At 42.2% G+C, this 13,264-nt stretch overlaps 1 pseudogene across 1 annotated transcript; it reads right to left on the reverse strand.

Moving 5' to 3' along the window:
* Nucleotides 1-6: 6 nt before the first annotated feature.
* On the reverse strand, nt 7-3,900 carry LOC146969764 (uncharacterized; annotated as a pseudogene). The gene is made up of 4 exons (XR_015038064.1): nt 3,077-3,900; nt 970-1,269; nt 780-851; nt 7-223 (listed from the first exon to the last, which is right to left on the reverse strand). The product of XR_015038064.1 is annotated as an uncharacterized LOC146969764 (transcript).
* Between the last annotated feature and the right edge of the window lie 9,364 nt (nt 3,901-13,264).

Genomic DNA, 13,264 nt, shown 5'->3' on the forward strand with positions numbered 1-13,264 from the left:
CAAAGAGATAAATGAGATGAAGTGATGAGATGTGATGGAGAGAAAAGAGGAAGAGGAAACAGTCAGTCAGCTTGTGTGCAGCTGGTGGACGGTCCCGTGTTTCTGAGGCTCATCAGCAGAGCGAGTCCACAGCAGTAGAGCAGACTCTTCACTATCAGCACTGTGTAGAGCAGACAGAGCAGCTTCACCCTGCACTGAGGCCGGAGAGGATCCAGGGGAACCACTGCAACAGAAAAGGAGTCAAAGAGAAACCAGTCAGTGCTGTGCTGCTCTGCTCTCTGTGACAGAGTCTCCACATGAAGCTGAATCACTGCTCAACACAGTCACCAAGCCTCCATCACCTTCTTCTGTCAACTGGCCATGACTATTCAAATCACTCCACCATCACATGGAAAGTCCAAATGGGAAAAGACACAGGTGGTTATTGATTCACAGAAGGACTTCACCACCACAGGTTCAATTTGACCTTTGACCTCACACTGAGTCCTTAGATTGACTCTTCAATAGAAACCTGACTGAGTGCAGCTCTAAGATTCAGTCCCTACAGTTGTTATATCTCCTCAGATTGAGTTCAGGGCCTCCAACACGTGTTATCAGTCGGAATGGGCCAGTGAAAGCTCTGGGACTGGACTTTGTTGTGCTGTTGGACACTAGGACAGAATCAGGGAGTGTGTGTTGAAGTGTGATGTGATGAGCAGAGAGTGAACAGACTGATACTGGGCCCTAACTGCAGCACAACATTGGAGCTGTCCATGCAGAGAGGCAGCAGGTGATCTTACAGTCAGCTTGGTGCGGAGCTGCCAGGTGTGCTGGCTGTCTCTCTGGAGGACAGGGGGCTGGAGCTGGAACCTCTAAAACAGAAAAGGAGTCAAAGAGAAACCAGTCAGTGCTGTGCTGCTCTGCTCTCTGTGACAGAGTCTCCACATGAAGCTGAATCACTGCTCAACACAGTCACCAAGCCTCCATCACCTTGTGCTGCCTGGGCCTCCACCGTGCCCCCCTCGTGCTTGACGTAGCAGCGGTATTTATACGTGTAGAAGGCGTCCCGATCCACCAGCAAGATGCCGACGGAGCGTCCCGGCTCTGTGAGCTGCAGCTGCTCTCCCTCAGCAGGAAGCAGAGGACCATCCTCCTTCTGTCTTTTCCAGGAGAACTGGACCAGAGGAGGAGACATGGCTGAGGCCAGACACAGCAGGGAGCTCCTCCCCTCCAGGTGGGCTCTGGATGCTGCTGGGTACACGCTCACCACGGGCTTCACTACCTGCTCATCTGAAATTTGACAGCAGCAACAAGCAGCACAGACACATTCACACAGTCAACAGCAGCTTCCAGCACTGCACTGCATTCAGTCTGATCCTGGACACTACATGGACTCTGATCACTCAGCTCCTCATCAATACAGCACAGAGGTCACCACCTGTCCTGGACTCACCTCCACACACATTTACTGTGCTGTACATCATGTTTATAGACGATGTTTATCATCAGACAAAGATCAGCTTCAACAAAGTCTCACATGGAAAAAATCTTAATTTTTATATTTCCCTTTATAAATAGTCAGCACAGATCATGTCCTCATGATGTAATATATTTACTATTGAACAACTATAGAATATTTTAAACTTCTTAATAAAATACATATTTACAATATTAATATGATGTGTAAAATATATAGTCTTAAGATTCACATAAATAATTAAATAGATAAATAAAAAGGTAAATTATTTGAAAATCCAATTTAATGCTAATACAAAAAACACATAACATGTAATATATATTCTGACAATAAACAGTATAATGACAAATTAAGTTGTTCGGCTAAGATTTAATTTCTGCACAACCATACATTTTATACATTAAAACTTAATTCTATTTATTATTAAATAAATTCATCAAATATGTATTATAATCATATGATTAAAATATGAACATGTAAATGATTTTAGCTAAATTCTACATTATACTAATTTGTGTTTCAGATAAATAAATATTGATTCATATGATTAACTGTTACTACATAACTAATGCAATAAGTAATGTAGTACTTCTTAAATTAAACTTCTTAATATGATACATATTTACAAAATTAATATGAAGTGTAAAAGATACAGTCATAAGATTCACATGTAAATGAATAATTTAAAATGTAAATAAATAATTTAAAAATCTAATTTAGTGCTAATACAAAAATTACATGACATGTAATATTATATATTCTGACAATATATAATGACAATTTAAGTTGTTGTGTCTTCTTTTTAAAAAACCTGCCAAGGTTTAAGTGTAATTCTTCTGTGTATACATAACCATACATTTTGTATTTATTTACGCTTATTTCTTAAAACTAGATTCTACATTATACTAATTTGTGTTTCAGTGAAATAAATATTGAATCATATGATTAACTGTTACTACATAACTAATGTAATAAGAATAATACATAGAATCATTCTCAAAACATTTATAAATACATTTCCCAATTAGTTAAATATATTTTACACAATCAGAAATGCATTTTTAACACGACACAAATTATGTTTGTCATAATTTTTTTATCTAATCAATTATTAATATTGACCGCCAAATAAGCAATACATATTTTAGAAAATGTGTCTTTTGTCATATTTAAAGTGCACTTATGTATATTTATCATTTAATTTATTATTATATGTAATATTTTGAATGATATACATTTTGTTGTTCTTTAAATAAATATTTTATATTATGTGAATTGATTTTAGGAGAAGAGAGAAAAGAAAAGCCGTGTGATGGTTGATGAAGCAGCAGCTGATGAGAATCCAGACTGAACTCACAATATCTCAACTTTTTAGACTCTTCACAAACGTTTCAGCTGCAGCAGAAATAAAGAAATAAAGAATTCCTTCTGCTGTTCAGAGATTCAAACCTCTTTTCACTCATGGTTGAACTGTGTCATTGAAGAACGGCTGCATCAGAAACTTTGTACTAAACTCTGAACAAACTAACATGTAAAGTCTGAAACAGCAGAAACTGACTTCAGACACATTTTAACTTCTTCAATAAAAACAACTGAAGGGAAATAAAAGTTTGTTCTTACCTGTTACAAACAGTTTAGTTCCAGAGCCAAAGATGTCGTAGATGTGCCACGACTCTCCTCCTCCACAGTGAGAAAGACTAATACAAAAACCCGTCTGCTGCTGAATGTGTCAGCTGAGCTGAACGAGTCCACATTATGAACCAGGATCATGTTTCAGCTCCATCATGTGTTTCTCTAACGTTCACATCAACATCACTGTCTCTTCTTCTCTTTTCTTTTGGCTTCACACTGAAACATATCAACAAATATTCACATTGAAGTTGGTCCAGACGTTCATGTTCCCCTCAGGATGAACCGTTGCTCCAGTTTTATCACATGATTTAAAGTTGGTTTGTTGTTTAGAGTTTTTCTGTTTGATATGATTTTATTCATTTAGCTCCTTTGACTGTTTCTGTTGCTCTTGTTTTCTCATTGAGCTTCTGTGTTTCTTCTCTGTCCTCAGTGTGTGGAACAACAGGAAACCTGCTGAAATATCTGATAACAACATGGATCAACATCAAAGAAAAGTCTAGAAAAAGTGTGTGATGTGGAGGTGAAGTGTGTGAACCTGGGCTGTGGTTTACTGCTCTCTTCCTGTCACTGACGCTGTTTGACACCTGTTCATCTGGAGGTTTTTGTTCAGGCTGCAGGGATCATTTCTCACTGTGGAGGATCATCCTTAAAACACCAGCAGTAGTAGGAGGCTGAATGAGAGAGTTTAACTTTCTCTATCTTCAACTCACAGCTCACATTCTGTTTATTAACAACTGTGAAATCATCTATCTGAGGATGATTTGACCTTGAATCTATTTCACCACTTTGCCTGTTAATATCAAGAATCCGTCTAAATGGTTGATTTTCTTTCGTCTGTAACCAATGTACCCTTCCACTGGTGTCACACAGCTCGGTTCGTTCACATCTGAATGAGGCAGATTCACCAACTCTCCTGGTCAATGATAACTGGTCCTGGACCAGCTCTGCTGCCATGGCAACCAGTGCTGCAGAGACACAGACAGGTAGATGAAGGTCAGTGTGACGGTGGTAGTGACAGGTAGAGTGTGTGGGCTCCTGATTGGCTGGAAACACTCACCTGAACACAGACAGCACAGAGCAGCAGCTAGGAGGAAAAGCATTTTGTGAATCAGTGGTGTTTCCTCTGGAGAAGCTGAGGAGAAGTGGAGCTCTGATGCTGCTGAGGCCAAACAAGGACGAGCTGTGAGCTCAGACGAGGCCACGTGGTTTCTGACGGCTCCTCCAACTCCCATCAGCCCCTGCTGCTGCTGATTGACAGACATTTGTCCCTTGCCCTCATTTCTGTTATGTCTGCCATTTTACTTTGTTTAATTCAGGGATTAGCTTTTATTTCTTAGCTTTTATATTTTTTTTTTTGTTTTGTTTTTTTTAAAAACCTCATGTGTTCCCTCATTATAAAGTAGTGTTAGCGTTTCCTCAGTTCACTGTGGTTTTAACAGCTCCCTGTCATGAAAGCATTGTGGGATGGCAGGTGGGTGGGGCTGTGGTCTGTCTCTCATGTCTCTGTGTAAAGCACTTTGAGTTACAATTACTGTATGAAAAGTGTTGTACGAATAATTTAATTTGATTTGATTCTGCTTATTTTGTTGAAATTGGTTTAAACTTTTCTTATTTCCAAAATGTGAAGTAACTTGTTTGATTTGAAATACAGGTTGATGTGTTTATTTAAACCCAAATGAAAATATGTTCATTTGGGTTATAGAGTAGAGTAGAGTAGAGAATACTTCATTCATCCCTAGGAGGGAAATTCAAATTAGTCCAGTAGCTCACACGACAATGACACAAAAAAGAAAGAAAGATGGAGCAGGGCCGCCAGGTGGAGCAGGACCGCCGGATGGAGCAGGACCACTGGATGGAGCAGGACCCCTGGATGGAGCAGGACCACCGGATGGAGCAGGACCACCGGATGGAGCAGGAACCGCTGGATGGAGCAGGACCACCGGATGGAGCAGGACCACCGGATGGAGCAGGACCACCAGGTGGAGCAGGACCTCCAGGTGGAGCAGGACCACCAGGTGGAGCGGGACCTCTGGATGGAGCAGGACCACTGGGTGGAGTAGGACCGCTGGGTGGAGCAGGACCGCTGGATGGAGCAGGACCGCCGGATGGAGCAGGACCGCCAGGTGTAGTAGGACCACTGGATGGAGCAGGACCACCAGGTGGAGCAGGAAGCCGCCAGGTGGAGCAGGACCCCCGGATGGAGCAGGACCCCCGGATGGAGCAGGACCCCCGGATGGAGCAGGACCACCAGGTGGAGCAGGACCACCAGATGGAGCAGGACCACTGGATGGAGCAGGGCCGCCGGATGGAGCAGGGTCACCAGGTGGAGCAGGACCCCCGGATGGAGCAGGACCACCAGGTGGAGCAGGACCACCAGGTGGAGCAGGACCACCAGATGGAGCAGGACCACCAGGTGGAGCAGGACCCCCGGGTGGAGCAGGACCCCCGGATGGAGCAGGACCACCAGGTGGAGCAGGACCGTCAGGTGGAGCAGGACCCCCGGATGGAGCAGGACCACCAGGTGGAGCAGGACCCCCGGATGGAGCAGGACCACCAGGTGGAGCAGGACCACCAGGTGGAGCAGGACCGCCGGGTGGAGCAGGACCGCTGGTGAAGTGGATGATCCAGGCCGTCCAGAATGGCCTCCTCCATCCTCAGTGCTCATCTCTCCACCACACCCCCCAGTGAGTCCATCAGGGAAACATGACTGAAGTATGTCGTCATTAAAGGTGCCTCAGGATGTTTAGTCTGTATCCTAGCAACAACTTTATGGAGAACTTCAGATGGAACTTAAGCAGTTGCCATTGGGTGGGATGTACACAAGTGTTGTTATGATGCAGAGAGTTGATATTTCCAATGATGACTGACCTGACCTGCTCTGTATATTAACACTCTCAACTCAACTCAACTCAACTCAACTCAAAATTTATTTCTATAGCACATTTAAAAACAACCTTTGTTGCCCAAAGCAGGACTCTCACAACGGGAGGGAGGAACAAACACCTGTAAACATAAACAGCCCACAAAGAGGGAACGGTTTCGCATATTTTTAAATCAACATCAGGTGTATCCATGGGGGGAGGGATGGGGAGGTAGCAAAACGGTGTTGCTCTAGTTTATTTAGTTTAATTGAATAAAACTTCATATTTAAAAAGCAGCGCTATTAGAGCTGTGAGAAATTAAAAGCAGCCTCCTCTTTCGTCATATTCTGCAGCAACACTGTTGCTTCAGGCTGCGATCGTGCTTTTTTAAAGGGATAGTTCACCCTAGAATGATATTTCGCTCATTATCTACTCACCCTCATGTTGACTAAGGGCTGGAAGAATTTTCAGAGTCCACCGTCCCTTCTCTGAGTTACAGGGGGTCTTGGCGTAGCAGTGCATTTCAATGCAACGGTTGCAAAGGGACACCAGAGCTCACCAGAGCGGAAGCTTCTCGAAGCTCCTCTTCCTGGTCCGTCCAAATCTCGCGTGATTCGCAGTAACCGCACTGACGCCGGCGCAAATCACACGAGATTTGGACGGACCAGGAAGAGGAGCTTCGAGAAGCTTCCGCTACAAACAAGCTTAAAATATAGACTTATTTAATTTTTTTCGGGACAATTACGCAATTTGGGGCTTCAGCACAAGACGGACATTACATACGAGCATCATGGAGGTATTTGGATGTTTTTTTGTGTGTGTTTTTTTACGAAGAGCTCTGGTGTCCCTTTGCAACCGTTGCATTGAAATGCACTGCTACGCCAAGACCCCCTGTAACTCAGAGAAGGGACGGTGGACTCTGAAAATTCTTCCAGCCCTTAGTCAACATGAGGGTGAGTAGATAATGAGCGAAATATCATTCTAGGGTGAACTATCCCTTTAAAGCAGAAGTAAGTGGTCCGGTCGTTTTCGCTAATGCTGCGTTCCAGGCAGGCTTTTGAAATCGTAAATTACAGCTTCAAGTCACAACTTACGACTTTGTAGCGTTTCAGGCAACCCACTCGTGTTTTTCCTACCTGTTTTACCGGTGAAAGTCACTATAACGGCCACTCGTAACTTCCGACCGGTGAACTCGTACCAGATCGAACTGGTACGATTTCACAGGTCGGAAAAATACGAGTTTCCTTGAACGCACCATAACAGTCCTCGTCCCTACGTCGCCACATTCACGGCGTCCCTTGGCTGCACACACAGCCCTGCATGCCGTTCTCTCTCCTCATTGGATAAAACTTGTAGGATACGATAAATGTTTTCTCCTCGGCTCAGAGCAGAGCAGAGGGACTGAGAGACCCGTGTTTCAGACCAAACACTCTATGTAAGTGATTGCTGTCGGAAGATATAACTATTTAAGACTTATATTAACACAAATATATCACTTACTTCTGCTTTAAATTGTATTTTATTTTATCACTCATACTGTTCATTAAAACATATTAAAATAACCTGCTGCTTGTGGCTGAAAATCAGCCCATTGTCACACCATTTCATGCGGATATAGAATCTTATGACAGAAAAAAAAAAATCCCTCCTTTGATTTGAACACGCACAGTGTGTACAAATCTGTGAGCTGGGTTAACAAACCGAGTTGATAATCGCCCTGGGATGGAGGGAGGTAGCAAAACAGAAAGTCTGTCAACATTTCCCCTCCACAAAAGGGATCGGATGCGGTTGGTTCAAATAAACATTTTAACAGACTAATTCATTTCTCCGTGAAACCGGTATAGTGGGCGGATGCGCATGGTTCAAATAAACATTTAACAGACTAGTTCAATTCTCTGTGAAATCTTTGATTATTTGCTAGCCTATGTCGCATCATAGGTTACAGCCAGATCAACTGGTTTATATGTAAATTCCAGACCACCACATATATAGTATGTGGCCTTACAGACCCCAGTCATTACTCGCCATTTCAGACCCTCACACACATCGCGGAGGCTCGCTATTTTATCCACACACTGAACTGAAGACCCGGCTCTTTTTTTTTTTCTTCATCCCAAGAGAAATGGCTGCTCGTAACGGTGAGTTTTAATTATATTAAATCCGATATTCTATCTTTTTTTTATATATAGCCTATATAAATTATTTACACATTATAAATAGTCTTTTTTTATTAAGGCTACATTGTGTCTGGATGTGGCGCTATTGACATCTATTTCCCGAAACCACAGGAGCTTCTACAACCAGTGTATACGTTTATTTTTAAAAAGCTGTGGTATTGAGGGTGGTTGTATGTGCTTGCTAATGTAGGCTAATTTACAATACAGTCAGGCCGACCCATAGCAAAAACAGACTATCCTTGAAGAGGAATCGCGGGATAGAAAATAAAAACACCGCAGAATCTGTGTAAGTATCATAATAAAATAGCTTCGCAATAAAATGATTGAAAATGTTGGTCCATGTTATTGATTTTTTCTTTCTCTATATAGCTCAACACCTAAGAAAAAAATGCATTGGGTGCAGGGAAGCCCGGTCCTCGGAGAAATCGGTAACGGTGAGTGTTTTGTTTTTGTTTTATTTTTGTTTTTTTCACTCTATCCTCATCTTAGTGTTATTATGTAACAACTCTTTTCTGTGTTTAAAATAGGTCAGAGAAACGGGGAAAACCAGGAACCCTGCCATTTTGCGGCTCTGAATAGATCTCTAACCCAGCTCGCCAATAAAAACAAAGCCTCCTGTCCACAACCCAGGTATGTATAGAAACAATGCTCAGCCCATTCAGATTTTAAAAATACGTGTATGCGTTTTTCTTTTGTTTTTTTTTTACCTGCTTTTTTTTTTTTGGTGTTGTTATATTAAAGGTACAGTATGTAAGAAATCTAAAGCAACTGGCCGTAAAATCCTCCTAATATGTCACAGAGACTCAGGAATAATGTTCATATAACATGATAAACTCACCAATAACAATAGTACAGCCAGAGTATTCGCATTAAAAATCTTTTTTGCAGACTGCAAATCATGTTTATGTTTTGAATTTACGTGTTTACATGTTGTGCCACCTAGCCCTCTCTCCCAGTCACGGCGGCGTCAGTGGTATTTCAGCCTCAGTCTGCTTCCACTGAGCTGCTGCTGTGGCTGGGAGAAAAAACGAGGTCGCTGTATTTTGAATTTGACTGCAGTAACCGTTTTTGGCCACATTCTTACATATTGTACCTTTAATGCTTGCTCTCTATAGTCCTGTGACAGAATCAGCAGAGGGCCACAACAGCCCCACACCTGCATCACCACCCCCATCACCAGCACAGCCGTCTACAACAGCAACATCTGCGGAGCTTACGGACGAGGAAGGAGAGGCGGGCAGAGAAGCGGTCGTTAATACCCAAGATTCCATCGTTTCGGACTTTGAATGTGCACAGCGGCTCGAGACGGAAGCGGATTGGTACGGTAGGGTTCACAGTCCTATACCCACAGCCCCCACCCTGCTAGTGGAGGACAGTCTGCCACCAACACAGCCCAGCAACTCAGCACCTGCTATCGCTATCCCGGTAATAATGCCGCCACTACCATTCTACTAGACTTGCTAGAATAGCCACAAGCGATTTTTGGAGGCCCCACAGCCATGATGATCACCACAGACTATTTGAACAGCATTTACGTGATCTGCAAGTGTTAATGCAAGAGATAGATGCGCATTATGTGAGACTGGGCATAGGCCGTCACACATCTGTAGGGTCTGTCGATGAACCGCCGTGTCTGCAATCAGGGTTTGATACACAGCCCCGTAGCCTACAACGCAGTGTCAAACACAACAAACAGCATCACACCCAGCTGCATCAACACCTGTAGTAGCATCAGCTAACAACACCACCGCCAGCATCACCACCCCCATCACCAGCGCCACTAACACCAACAGCAGCAGATGCGCCAGCAGTGTGCTTAGATGTGTTAACAGGGTGCGGCCCTGTAGATGTGAGGGAGATCAGGCCTTTTAACTCACTACAAATGCACCAGCGTATCGATATGAGATTTGTACCCATTGATCATCCGGAGCAGGTCCCAGCAATAGTCAGTTAATTTATTTACTTATTTATTATTTTATGTATATTCTTTGTTTATTTTTCGTTCTACATACTATTGATTAACAATGTGATTTCATTTAATTTTATATTTAAACCCTGTATTCGGTCTTTATAAAACTATGAAATTGTTGTTGTTTATAATAATGCTGTTACATTGTTAATGTTTTTTTTTTTTTTTCTGTCATAAGATGTTGTTGAATAAATACAGTACTGTTTGACAAACGAATACACACAATATACACTGATACTGCTTCCTCGTCTGTACAAATGTAAAATTGTACCCTCTGCACACAGTTACACCATGTATTATGTTAACAAACTTACAAACCATGACATTATTACAAAACAAATCATCTTTATACATTTTCATCACTCTGTCATAAGACAGTCCTTTTTGTATGTTATACAGAAAAAACACGCAATGGGCTCCGCACGTCCCTGTATGCTCGCTTTGCACACGCTTCTTAGTCCATGAGCCAAAACCCCAAAATCGGCCTCCCGCAATGGAACGGGTGGGCAATTTCTGGTTTGTTTTTTTGACTTGGTAGACATCTCTAGTGAACAGTTTGGCATGATAACCATTGCAAACAGGTAGCTTAGTGGTGGTTTTCATGTGTTGAATAGGTGGACTGGTAGAGTGGAAACCGTGTATAGTGCTTGTTCGATATTATGCTGTTTGTTGACCACTCAGGGTGCCTAAATCACTTCAAGGATGTTTTTCCCTTTTATCAAGACCCTACTGTAATAATAATAGACTCACCTCAGGAATATGTGAATGAAAATGTGATTTAAAAAGATTAGAACATACACATGAAATAGCCTACGATTTTAGAGTGTTTTACTTTTCATGCAATAACAAGAACAAACAAATGTTTTTTTACACAATTAAAATAAACTAAAGAGCTTGCTCCTTCTGTCACAAATAATGTGGAGCAGTACAGTATTTCAAGTGTCCCTCTGTCAACGACCTACGCCTGGCCAACAGCCTGAACGAGTTCTACTGCCGCTTTGAAAGACAATGGGACAGACCTGATATCCCCCACACCTCCGACCACATAGACCCATAGAATTTTGCACAAAATTTGGCCTACATGGTCTGATAGATGAGTTATTACACTAATGTTAGGACCCACACTGGGCTCAAAATCTATTTTCTTTTCTGCACAGCTTTAAATACTGTTTCTTCATCGGTACAAGTACTACATGGTATCACAGTAGAGCTGGTGTGGAGCAGTGTGTCACTGCAGCCATGAGAGGGCAGCAGAATAACAGTTTTATTCATTACAACAACAGGAGCAGAAGAGGAAGATGTTGATTTAATTCATTGCAGCTCATTTCATTGCAGGTGAACTGAAGCAGTGTGTTGTTTGAACCAGCAGAGGGCAGCAGTGTGAAGGTTTCACTCCTGACAGCAGGAGGAAACAGAGAGGAGCTCATCAGAGACTGAAAGATGAACTGATGTTGATTCAAAACTCATTCAACACTAAACAAACTTGATTTTAATTTGTTGTTTTTGCTTCTTTAAGATCACAGCTGAGGAGCTCTGTGGATTTGTACTGTTGTGTTTCCATCACAGCTGTTCAACAACAGGTGACAGTGTGTGTTACTAAACTCACCACTGACCTGAATGTGTTGTTGTGTTTCTGCATCATGGTGACCCAGATTCTTTTTTTATTTGCTTCCAGATTAAAATCAAGAGCAACTTTCCACTGATTCACTTCAGAGAAACAGAGAATTTCATTAAAACAATCACCATTCATAAAAAACAAAAAAAAGGTGGAAATAATGAGAATAAACCAAGATAAAGAGTTGAATTAGTAAATGAACCTCCTCTGCAGGCTGCCACCTCCCACTCAGAGGAAAAACCACACAGCAGCTTCAGCTGAAGACAGACATGAAAATAATGTTAGAAAAAAAGATAAAGATATTAGATGTTTGAAATAACTCTATTGAAATACGTAAAGTAGTGGAGGCCAGTCTGTTTAAGACCAGAGAGACTCCATGTCCTGTCATTTCCTCTGACTGTTTCATGCAAAGAGTGTTAATATACAAACAAGAACAAACATCCATTCAGATAATATTCAATATAATCTTAAAATAATCATCAGGTTTCAATGGATGATAACACATTTTCATTTTGAATAAAAACATTAACCTGTATGTCAAATCAACAAAGCAGAGCAAGTGACTTCACATTTTATAAATATGAAAAGCTTTAACCAATTTCAACAAAATAAGCAGAATCAAATCAAATTAAATGATTTGTACATCACTTTTCACACAGTAATTGTAACTCAAAGTGCTTAACACAGAGACATGAGAGACAGACCACAGCCCCACCCACCTGCCATCCCACAATGCTTTCATGACAGGGAGCTGTTAAAACCACAGTGAACTGAGGAAACGCTAACACTACTTTATAATGAGGAAACACAGGAGGTATTTAAAAAAAAACAAATAAAAGCTAATCTAAAAAAAGTAAAATGACAGAAATAAAATAAAATGCAGTCAGAGGCGTAGATCACAACAGAAATGAGGCCAAGAGACAAATGTCTGTCAATCAGCAGCAGCAGGGGCTGATGGGAGTTGGAGGAGCCGTCAGAAACCACGTGGCCTCGTCTGAGCTCACAGCTCGTCCTTGTTTGGCCTCAGCAGCATCAGAGCTCCACTTCTCCTCAGCTTCTCCAGAGGAAACACCACTGATTCACAAAATGCTTTTCCTCCCAGCTGCTGCTCTGTGCTGTCTGTGTTCAGGTGAGTGTTTCCAGCCAATCAGGAGCCCACACACTCTACCTGTCACTACCACCGTCACACTGACCTTCATCTACCTGTCTGTGTCTCTGCAGCACTGGTCGCCATGGCAGCAGAGCTGGTCCAGGACCAGTTATCATTGACCAGGAAAGTTGGTGAATCTGTCTCCTTCAGCTGTGAAGGAACTGATCAGTGTGACTATGATTATGTGGGCTGGTTCCAGAAGAAAGAGACAGAAACATTCACTGAGATTCTTGGTATTAACAGGCAAAATGGCAACTTTCATGGAACTTCAAATCATCCTCAGAAAGATGATTTCACAGCTGTTAATAAACAGAACGGCTGTGAGTTGAAGATAGAGAAAGTTAAACTCTCTCATTCAGCCTCCTACTACTGCGCCTGTTTGAAGAAAGTTCCCCACGGTGAGA

Source organism: Trachurus japonicus, chromosome 17, assembly GCF_045865225.1.
Source record: "Trachurus japonicus isolate A0001 chromosome 17, Traja_1.0".
Lineage (NCBI taxonomy): Eukaryota > Metazoa > Chordata > Actinopteri > Carangiformes > Carangidae > Trachurus > Trachurus japonicus.